Consider the following 10,765-nt stretch of genomic DNA (forward strand, 5'->3'; position numbering starts at 1 on the left):
ACTAGAGCTCATGCTCTTAATACTAGCATAGTGTAACAAATTAACAAAAGACATGTAAGTGGTCATCACATCATACCACCTACAACCCAAACCCAAGTTCAACAGAAAAACCAAAACCATTAAAATAGGATAGGAAGTAATAACCAAGAGAGCACCAAAAAGAACACTAGGCACCAGAAAGGCCACTAACTGACATCTTTTTTCTTGCCTTTCCCAGCTAGGAGAACTTTGGCCCAGTCTTCCACAAGGAAATTATAGAGCAGCTTCAAATCATCCTTCCCAAGGCCCTCCTCCTCCTTCTCATGAGCCAGAAGCTAGAGGGTGGTCGCAGCCACATGGGTCACCTTCAAAGTGAACTTGGAGAAGAGGGTGAAGCCTTCCTCCAGCACATTGCACCTATCCTTTGGATCCTTGAGGTCTTTAAGAGTTACAAACCCCTTCTCCGTAGTAACTAAGTTTAGAGCCTTGTTGCAATTCCCCAAAGACTTCCTCTTATTCTGCACATCTTAGAGTGTTAGTGGGAGCCCTTAAGATTTCTAGACCATCATTTCTTATTGGGGAAGAGATAGTGTCAGGAGAAGTTTTATCAAGCTTTGTGTCTTCTTGGTTATCAGCAAATAGCAAGGTGAAAGTGGCAGAGATATGACTAGGGTTTTGGGAAGAATCCTTGGTAAGGTTTTTTGCCTCAAAATCCCAGGTGCTATTAGCAGTGTCATCCCACTTCTCCTCTTTATCAATCTCATCCTTCACGTTCTCCTTACCATCCCCTAAATTCGTATCACTCTCCTCTGAATTGGTATCTTTCTCCTCCTCCTCCTAAAAGTGATTGGCCTTTTGACACAAGCAAAGGATGAATAACTAGGGCCAAAGACTCACCCAGCTATCCAAACCACCCTGCAAGATTCAACACAATGGAAGAAAACACAAGGAACAATAGCCAAAGGAGGAAGAAGAATGAAATACTTTTATTAATTCTTCAAATATTCAACATACATTCCTAGCTGTAAGGCCTTTTGGGTTACGGCCAATTACAAATACATTCACATTCAAAGATCCAACTGTAAATTCGCACTTTCAGTTATGCTCTCTGATCTACTCCCCCAAAACTTTCCTAACTCTAAGCCTAAAAACTCTATATATACTTGCCAAAATATCTTACAGATTATTCTAGAACATTACATAAGAGGAGGGCCGACCCAACAACAGTCTAGACACATCCCAAGAAAAGATCTTAACATAAATGTCGCACTCAAAATAAATCCTACAAGTCAACTCACAGAAATCATGTCCAAATACTAACACTTGGCATACACTGGATAACTCAACACATGAAGAGTCACTTGGCATACACTAGATAACTTGGCACGTGAAGAGTCACTCAACATACACTAGATAACTCGACACATGAAGAGTCACTTGGCATACACTAGGTAACTCGACACATGAAGGAATTGCTACAGTAACTCAGCACATGAAGGAATTGCTACAGTAACTTGGCACATTAAGGAACTACTAGGTACATGAAGGAATTGCTAGGCACATGAAGGACTGAACTACTAGGCACATGAAGGAACTGAACTGCTAGGCACATGAAGGAAATGAACTGCTAGGCACATGAAGGAACTGAACTGCTAGGCACATGAAGGAACTGTTAGGCACGTAAAGGACTGCTAGGCACATGAAGGAATTGTTAGGCACATGAAGGACTACTAGGCACATGAAGGAACTACTAGGCACATGAAGGATTTGCTAGGCACCAACTTGCAAAATAAACAAAAATGAGCAGGATAACAAGGCAACCCATGATGCTCCTGCATCAGACAACTAGGGTTGAAAGAAATGATTATCCTAAATCATTGAGATGTCCCAACGTGAGCTGAATCCAACTCAAATTGAGAAATCCATGAAGCATCTTCAATAGGTCTATTCTTCCACTTCACCAGATATTCATAGTAATATTTTCCTCTTGTACTCTTGCCAACTCTCTGATCCAATATCTGTTCAACTTCTTCAATTTGCTTCTTAGGATAATCATATGATACAACAACTTCATCCTCTGACTCATGATACTTATACAAATCAATAATATTGAATATAGGAGATATATCCATGTCATCAGGTAACTCAACTTCATAAGCATTACCACTATCAAACTTCTTCAAGATCTTACAAGGTCCAAATTTCTTCATCTTCAGCTTACTATATGTTCCAACTGAGAATCTTCCTTTCTTCAAATAAACCATCACCTCATCACCAACTTGAAAATCATGGTGTCTTCTAAACTAATTAGTATTCTCCTTGTACTTCTAATTACTTTGTTCCAACCTCAACTTCGCTTCCTTATGAAAAGATTCCACAAAATCAGCAAATTCTTCTCCTGCAGCACTTCTTTATTCTTCACTAGCAACATCTCTCAAATCTGATATACCTTTAGGATGTATTCTAGTAACAATCTCAAAAGGTGTCTTCCCTGTACTCCTATTCACAAAATTATTATATGCAAATTCAGCTTGTGCAAATACTATCTCCCAATTACTTGGCTTATTCCCAACTAAACATCTTAGCAAATTTCCCAAGCTTCTATTCACGACCTTTGTATGTCCATCTGTTTGTGGATAGAATGTAGAACTAAACTTCAATTCAATACCCATCTTCTTCCGCAAGGTCTTCCAAAAATAACCAACAAACTTACTATCTCTGTCAAAAATAATGCTTCTTGGTAATCCATGCAATCTCACAATCTCTTTAAAGAAAAGTTCAGCAACATGCTTAGCATCTGATGTCTTCTTACATGGTATAAAATGAGCCATCTTAGAAAATCTATCCACTGCAACAAATATGGAATCATAACCTTTCACTGTTTTAGGCAATCCAAGAACAAAATTCATACTAATGTTAGTCCAAGGTTTCTCAGGATTAGAAATAGGTGTATATAAACCGGTATTTTGACTCACTCCCTTTGCAACTTGACAAACTCCACAACTCTTTACAAATTTATGAACATCCTTATACATTTGTGTCCAATAATACTTCTCTTTTAGCAAGCTCAATGTCTTATCAACTCCAAAATGTCTAACCAATCCACCACTATGCTTTTCCTTAATTAGATTCAACCTCATAGAACTTCTAGGAATACACAATTGAGTACCTTTGAACAACATACCTTCTTGAATGAAATACTCATCATACTTACTAATGTGATTTGTTAGATTTGATGCTTTGCACTTTCTCCACACCTCAGAAAAATCAGGATCAACATCATACAACTCTTTCATTTCATCAAAACCAAGAACTTCAGCCTTCATTTTAGCAAGGAATGTCTCCTACTCAATGCATCAGCAACTCTATTAGTAACTCCACTCTTATGCTTAATGACAAATGTAGAACTCTGCAAATACTCAACCCACTTCATATGTCTCTGATTCAATTTATGTTAACTTCCCAAGTATTGTAAAGATTTATGATCAGTATACAACACAAACTCCTTATAAATCAAATAATGTCTCCACTTCTTCAATGCTTGAACAATGGCATAAAATTCTTGATCATACACAAAATACTTCCTTTTAGCATCATTCAACTTTTCACTAAAGAAAGCAACATGCTTACCTTCTTGACTTAATACAGCTCGATTTGCATTACCACTTGCATCACATTCAACTTGAAGTACTTTGTTAAAATTAGGTAAAGCTAATGCAGGTAATTCAACAACCTTTTGTTTCAAAGTCTTAAAACTCTTATCAGCTCTGTGTGTCCACTTGAATTCCTTTTTATCCCCCCTCATTGTCTCAGTCATGGCATTACAAATAACATTGAAATTCTTTATAAACTTTATGAAAAAACTAGCCAAACCATGAAATGATCTTACCTCACCCACATTCTTAGGTGCAGGCCATTCCAAAATTGCTTTAACCTTCTCAGGATCCATCTTCAATCCATCAGCTAAAATCACAAATCCCAAATACACAATCTCCTCTTGCATAAAAGAACACTTTTCAAATTAATCAACAACTTTTTCTCTTTCAACCTCTACAATACTTGTCTAATATGCTCAAGATGTTCTTCCTTAGTCTTACTAAATATGATCCAAATAAACAATCACAAACTTACCCAAAATCTTTTCAGAACTTCATTCATCAACCTGATGAAAGTACTAGGTGCATTAGTCAAACCAAAAGGCATAACCAACCATTCATACAAACCATCTTTTGTCTTGAAAGCAGTCTTCCATTCATCACCTTCTCTAATTTTGATCTGGTGATAACCACTCTTCAAATCAATCTTGGTAAAATACTTTGCTCCACTCAAACAATCCATTATGTCATCCATCCTTGGCATAGGAAACCTATATTTCACTGTTATCTTATTAATAGCTCTGGAATCAATACACATTCTCCATTCTCCATTATTTTTAAATGCTAATATAATAGATACAACACATAGACTCAAGCTTTCTCTGATCAAACCTTTCTACAACAACTCATGCACTTGTTTGTTAAGTTCTTCATTCTCTGCAAGTGTCAATCTATATGGTGCTTTGTTTGGCAAACTAGCTCTAGGAATCAGATCCATACAATGACTTATACTTCTTACTAGAGGTAAACAGTTGAGAATATCATCAGCAATAATGTCTTTATAGTCATTCAAGCAATTCTATAATTTCTACTGGTACTCGACTATCACTATCTGTTGTCACTCGGTCATTACTAGCTTCTACTACTCGGTCATTACTACCAACACTCGGTCCTCTAGGAACTATGGAAAAATAGACTTATTCTTTTTCATTTCATTTTCGAATTGGTTCCCATTAACCATGCAAATTTTATAGCTAGACAATTAACCTCATCTAGACTTTCAATTAAAGGCAACAATATTTGTTTCTTCCCATTTACCCAAAGAGTATATCAATTCAATCTTGCATCATGTACAACATATCTATCATATTGCCAAGGTCTACCCAACAAAATATGACAACAATCCATGGGCATAATATCACACAAAACTTCATCAAAGTAATGTCCAATTTTGAACTTCACAAGGCATTGCTCACTTACCAATATCTTATGCTCATCTTTGACCCATGAAACATGATAAGGTTTGGGATGCTTCAACCTCTGCAACTGCAACTTGGTAACCAACTCTTCTGATGTCAGATTTGTAGAACTTTCACTGTCAATGATCACTTTGCAACATTTTCCAACCATCTTACATCTTGTCTTGAAAAGACTTCTCCTTAAAACAGGTTCCTCATCACTTCCCATATTACATAAGGTTCTTCTTACCATCAATTTTTCTCTAGCCTTAAGTTCACTTGGTGAACCCTCATCATCTTCTTGAATCACAACATTTCTGTTACCTTGCCTACTTTCAGAGGATCTACATTCAAAAGATCTATGTCCCTCTTTACCACATATGAAACAATTACTATCACTTCTAGAATAGGAATTACCTCTTCCTCGGTAAGAATTAGTGCCTCCTTGGTAAGAATTACCACTTTTCCATTCGGTCTTGCCTTTGTCATCATTCTTCCATTCAGATTTGCCTTTATCCTACATAGAACTATCAGATTTGCCACTTTCTCCAAAAGATCTACTTCTACCTCTCTGGAATCTACCACCTCTACCTCTTTGTCTTTGTTCATGCTTCTTTGCCAATATCTCCTTAACTTTCAAGGCATATTGATATGCTTCTTCTATACTTTCCAACTTCACAAAACTTATTTCATCTTGAATTCTAGATCTCGATCCATTAATGTACCTTGCAATTTTCTCAACATCATCATCCACGTGTCCATATCTGATGTCTAATCTATAGAATTCCTCGATATATTATTTCACAGTCATGTCCTTTTGTTTCAAATTTTGCATCTTTCTCAATAGGCTAACTTGGTAATCAACAGGGAGGAATTTGTTCTTTACCTTGTTCACCATCTTTGGCCAAGTTCTAATCTTCTCCTTTCCTCTCCTTTGTCTATCAGTTTGCAAGTGCTCCCACCATAGCAATGCATGACCTTTCAACCTAGTGACTGCAATCTTCACCTTTCTATTATCAAGAGTGTTTTCATACTCAAAAAACTTCTCCATATTAGAGATCAAATCCAACACAGCATTGGTATCCAATTTTTCATCATAAAGAACAACTTCTACAACAGGCTTTGAATTTTCCCTAGACAACACTCACAACAATCTTTCCTCATCTTAATTTTCTTCAAGTTCTGGATTATGGTTTGGTGTTGCTACTTCATCATCACTTACATCATCAAGATGTGCTCCTCTCCTCTAGGCTATCTCTACAACATCTAATTTGGCTGCAATTTGTCTCAACTGATCCAATATAGCATCATTGACATTTCTTCTACCACAAACTATCTTTACAAATCAGGTTCCTGCAAGATCGTAACCCTCTACAAGTTATAGGTCATATCCACAGATCTGCAACCCTACAACCAAATCTGAATCAGGATTCTACATGATCCAATCTCAACAAGGATGAACCTCAAGCTCTGATACCAACATAGGCAAAGGATGAATAACTAGGGCCAAAGGCTCACCTAGCTATCCAAACCACCTTGCAAGAGTTAACACAACAGAAGCAAACACAAGGAACAACAACCAAAGGAGGAAGAAGAATGAAATACTTTTATTGGTTCTTCAAATATTCAACATACATGCCTAGTTGTAAGGTCTTCTAGGTTACAACCAATTACAAATACATTCACATTCAAAGATCCAACTGTAAATTTGCACTTTCAATTCTACTCTCCAATCTACTCCTCCAAAACTTGCCTAACTCTAAGCCTAAACACTCTATATATACTTCAAAATGGCTTACAGATTATTCTAGAACATTAACATAAGAGGAGGGTCGACCCAACAATGGTCTGGACACATCCCAAGAAAATATCTTAACATAAATGTTGTGCTTGAAATAAATCTCGCAAGTCGGCTCACATAAATCATGTCCAAATACTAACACTCGGCATACACTGGATAACTTAGCACATGGAGAGTCACTTAGCATACCTTGGATAACTTGGCACATGAAGAGTCACTCAGCATACACTGGGTAACTTGACACATGAAAAGTCACTCGGCATACATTAGGTAACTCAGCACACGAGGGAATTGCTACAGTAACTGGCACATGAAGGAATTGCTGCAGTAACTCAACACATGAAGGTGTTAGAGTAATTAAGTGGTTTATTACTCTAGTTCTTAAGCTTGCTTTTAGGTGCATATAATTAATATTTTATATTAATTATAATGTGCAAACCTAGTTAGGGTTTCGTGATTCATTTTATAAAGGATTCACCTCTTTGTATTGTTTTAAGCATCCATTCATTCAATCAATCTGGGAATACTTTTTCTCTCATCTTGTTGAGTTCTTCCGCTCTGCTTTTTTCTTCTTTTTCTGGTTTCTCTTCAGCAGGTTATTTACATGCAGGTGATCTTGGCAATCTGTGAAGTTGGATTTCACAACTTCTACATGGTATCAGAGCCTCCCTGCTGCTTCTCTGTTGAATGATTTTTGAAGCCGCGATTCAGAGTTCAAAACCCTAGCTTTTTTGAGGTTTTTTCTTCAATCGAAAGGAAGAGCATTTTTTTTTAGAGCACTTTGGGCCCAAACGGACATTGCCATTAGATCTGAAAGGTCATTTATAGTCAGGATCCATATAAAATTTGTCCTTTTTGACTTTCGTAGCATCAAGCAAATTTTTTGCCCCTCGGGAGGCCGTACGAACACATTTATTGTAAAGAAAAAAAAATTTAAAAAATGTGGCCGCAGGTGCTGCCGCCCAATGGCCACCACCGTGCCGCCTTAGTGTGGTTCACATGCCACTGCCGCTAGTTGCAGCACCGCGGAGCCGCAGCGACACCTCCTTCTGGCCACTATAGCCCGGCCGCCGCCGGCGGACCGCCCACCGCCCATCGCCCACCGTAGGCGCGGCACCGCTGGCATCCGCCACCACTGAGGCCATCGCCGCCAGCGATTGCCACTCTCCTGTGGCCCCACCTCTTCTGCACAGGCGGAGCACCCATCGGCCACCTTTTCCAGCGGCGTCGCCGGCATCTGTCACTTCTGCGACCGTCGCCGCCAGCGGCCGCCACCGCTCCACGGCCTCACCACCTCCTCCACCTGTCTGCCTGCATGGCCACATTTGGAGGTACAGTCTACACAACCACATGGATGCCACATGGCCTTCTTTTTTGCATTGACAGGCTGCAGGCCATCAAATTTTTTGTAGTGACTTGCTGACGTCAGCATGTTGTCATCAGACCTTGCATGCACCTCTACTGATTCTGTTTTGGAGCTGCTTTTAGTTTTTTTGCCATAACTTGAGCATATGGACGTATTTTTCTAATCTAAAAGAAGCGCCAAAAAGCTTGTTCTGAGACGGAGATAGTGGTGTAGGATTTGTTTGGTTTTGATGCTATTTTCTTTCCTATTTTTGCAATTGAAGTCCAAAGTTTTGTTTTTGACTCCAGCGAGCGTTTCTTGTGCGTTCCATCTCCATTTTTTGAAAACGTGATATTTTTGGAAAGTTGGTTCTGTCTACTTTTTAGAAATGGTGTAATTTCTTTCAGATTTTGCCCCATGCTCTTTCTATCATATTTTTGGCATTTTTGCTCTATGATGGATATCTTGGGTATTTCAGGTCCGGGGATCATTTTCTCAACATGGGATCTCTTCTTTTGGGTTGTACTTTCTTTTGTGTCAGCTTTTTTCTTGTTTTGGTCATTGTAGCTATCATTTTGAAGCACTTTTATGTATCACACTGAGATAAAGTGCCACTTTTGCATTCCGTGGGTCACGAACATTGTTTTAGAGTTAGTTGTACATGCATTATTTTCATAAAGCACCATGGGGGGGACTGTTGTTTGCTGTTTTAGGCATTCTCCCTTTGTCAAGCGAGTGTCTGTTCCACAACATTAGCTCATGTAGAGTCAGTTTGACCATGTCTTTATAGGTGTCTATACCTCTTCTCTCTCATCGTTCTTGGTTCGTCTGCAGGAGACTTCGGCCCATCTTTTTAGTTGCTTGTCACCTCACCTTGTCTGCGTTAAGGGGGGTTATGCTGTTGTTCTAATGCATCCGTAGTTCGATGGCTTGATAGTGTGAACTATGTATTCAGTGGTTGATCCTATGTACAAGGCGATTGCAGTGGCTTGCTACCTATGCATTTCGGTGAGATGGATCATCTACCATATAGACATGCTCGGTTCATGCCTTCTTCTTCCATGGAGGATTTTCAAATCAGCAGTTTGACAGATTTGCGGCTTTTTCATGCTTCAGTGGTTTTCTTCATGATCTTCTCTTTGTTCCTATCTTCTAGAACATTCTTTGCTATCTCTTTTTGGAGAGGGATTTTTCCCACTAGGTTTTCTCCTTTGTCTCCGGTTCATAGAGATTTCTTTGTATCGGGTACTTGATCAGGCCTTGTTGCGGAGACCCATCTTTTCCTACTTTCATAGCTTTGCTAGGTTAGCTTCCTCCTGAGGTTCACTTAAGGGGGGGTGTTAGAGTAATTAAGTGATTTATTACTCTAGTTCTTAAGCTTTCTTTTAGGTGCATATAATTAATATTTTATATTAATTATAATGTGCAAACCTAGTTAGGGTTTCATGATTCCTTTTATAAAGGATTCACCTCTTTGTATTTTTTTAAGCATCCATTCATTCAATCAATCTGGGAATACTTTTTCTCTCATCTTGTTGAGTTCTTCCGCTCTGCTTTTTCCTTTTTTTTTCTAGTTTCTCTTCAGTAGGTTATTTGCATGCAGGTGATCTTGGCAATCTGTGAAGTTCGATTTCACAACTTCTATAGAAGGAACTACTAGGCACATGAAGGATTGCTAGGCATATGAAGGATTTTCTAGGCACCAACTTGCAGAATGAACAAAAATGAGCAAGATAACAAGGCAACCTAGGATGCTCCTACATTAGCTTTTGTTTGAATCTACCTTTGTTCTTAGCAAGTCTTCCTGACCTTCTTTCATTCTCGCATATTTCATCATATAAATCCCCAATCTCCACCTCCACCTTCTCACATATTTTATTGGTATTTAGCTCCAAAGCCAGGGTTTTGTTTTTCCTGTCCTTAACAATGGTTTGGCTTGGTGAGGATTGAGGAGTAGGGGCATAGCTACTACCTGCAAACTCTAGAAAAAGGGGGGTCCCAATGGAAAGGAAATTATCAATGGCAATCACACAAGGGGGGTAGAGGATCAGGTGAAACTAAAATAAACAAAAAATGAGCCCTTGGTATAAAATAATAAAATTAGCACATTTATCTTATTTTTTCTCCCTAACATCCATCATCATCTCTTCAAGGGCATGCACTAGAAAAAAGGGAATATAAACTAACTCCCTATTATGAAAATGATTAAGCAAAGAGAAACAGTAAAAATAATACATATTGTGTTTGCCTTCTAGGGTGAGATAATTCATTATGACTAGGTACACATCGTCCCAAGGCTCTGGTAACTTATCCCTCTGAAAACCACCACGATATCGGTTTGGGGCCTCATTGCCTTTGAAAAAACTAGACAAACTAGCCTCATCCGCCACCTTCGTGGTCTTCTATCATTTTCTACTTGTTATGTCAAGGCCCGTTGCCATAGCAATTTTCTCCTCATTCGCTTGGAAGGTGATGTCATTGATAGTGATCCTCCTATCCTTCCAGCTATTAATGAATTATTGAGAACAATTCTCATCATCACCAGCCATAGCCTGCATGTAAGAGACAAACCCCCCTTCCTTCAACA

This window comes from Cupressus sempervirens, chromosome 7 (assembly GCF_028749045.1).
Source record: "Cupressus sempervirens isolate cs-2001-9-10 chromosome 7, ASM2874904v1, whole genome shotgun sequence".
Taxonomy (NCBI): Eukaryota; Viridiplantae; Streptophyta; class Pinopsida; order Cupressales; family Cupressaceae; genus Cupressus; species Cupressus sempervirens.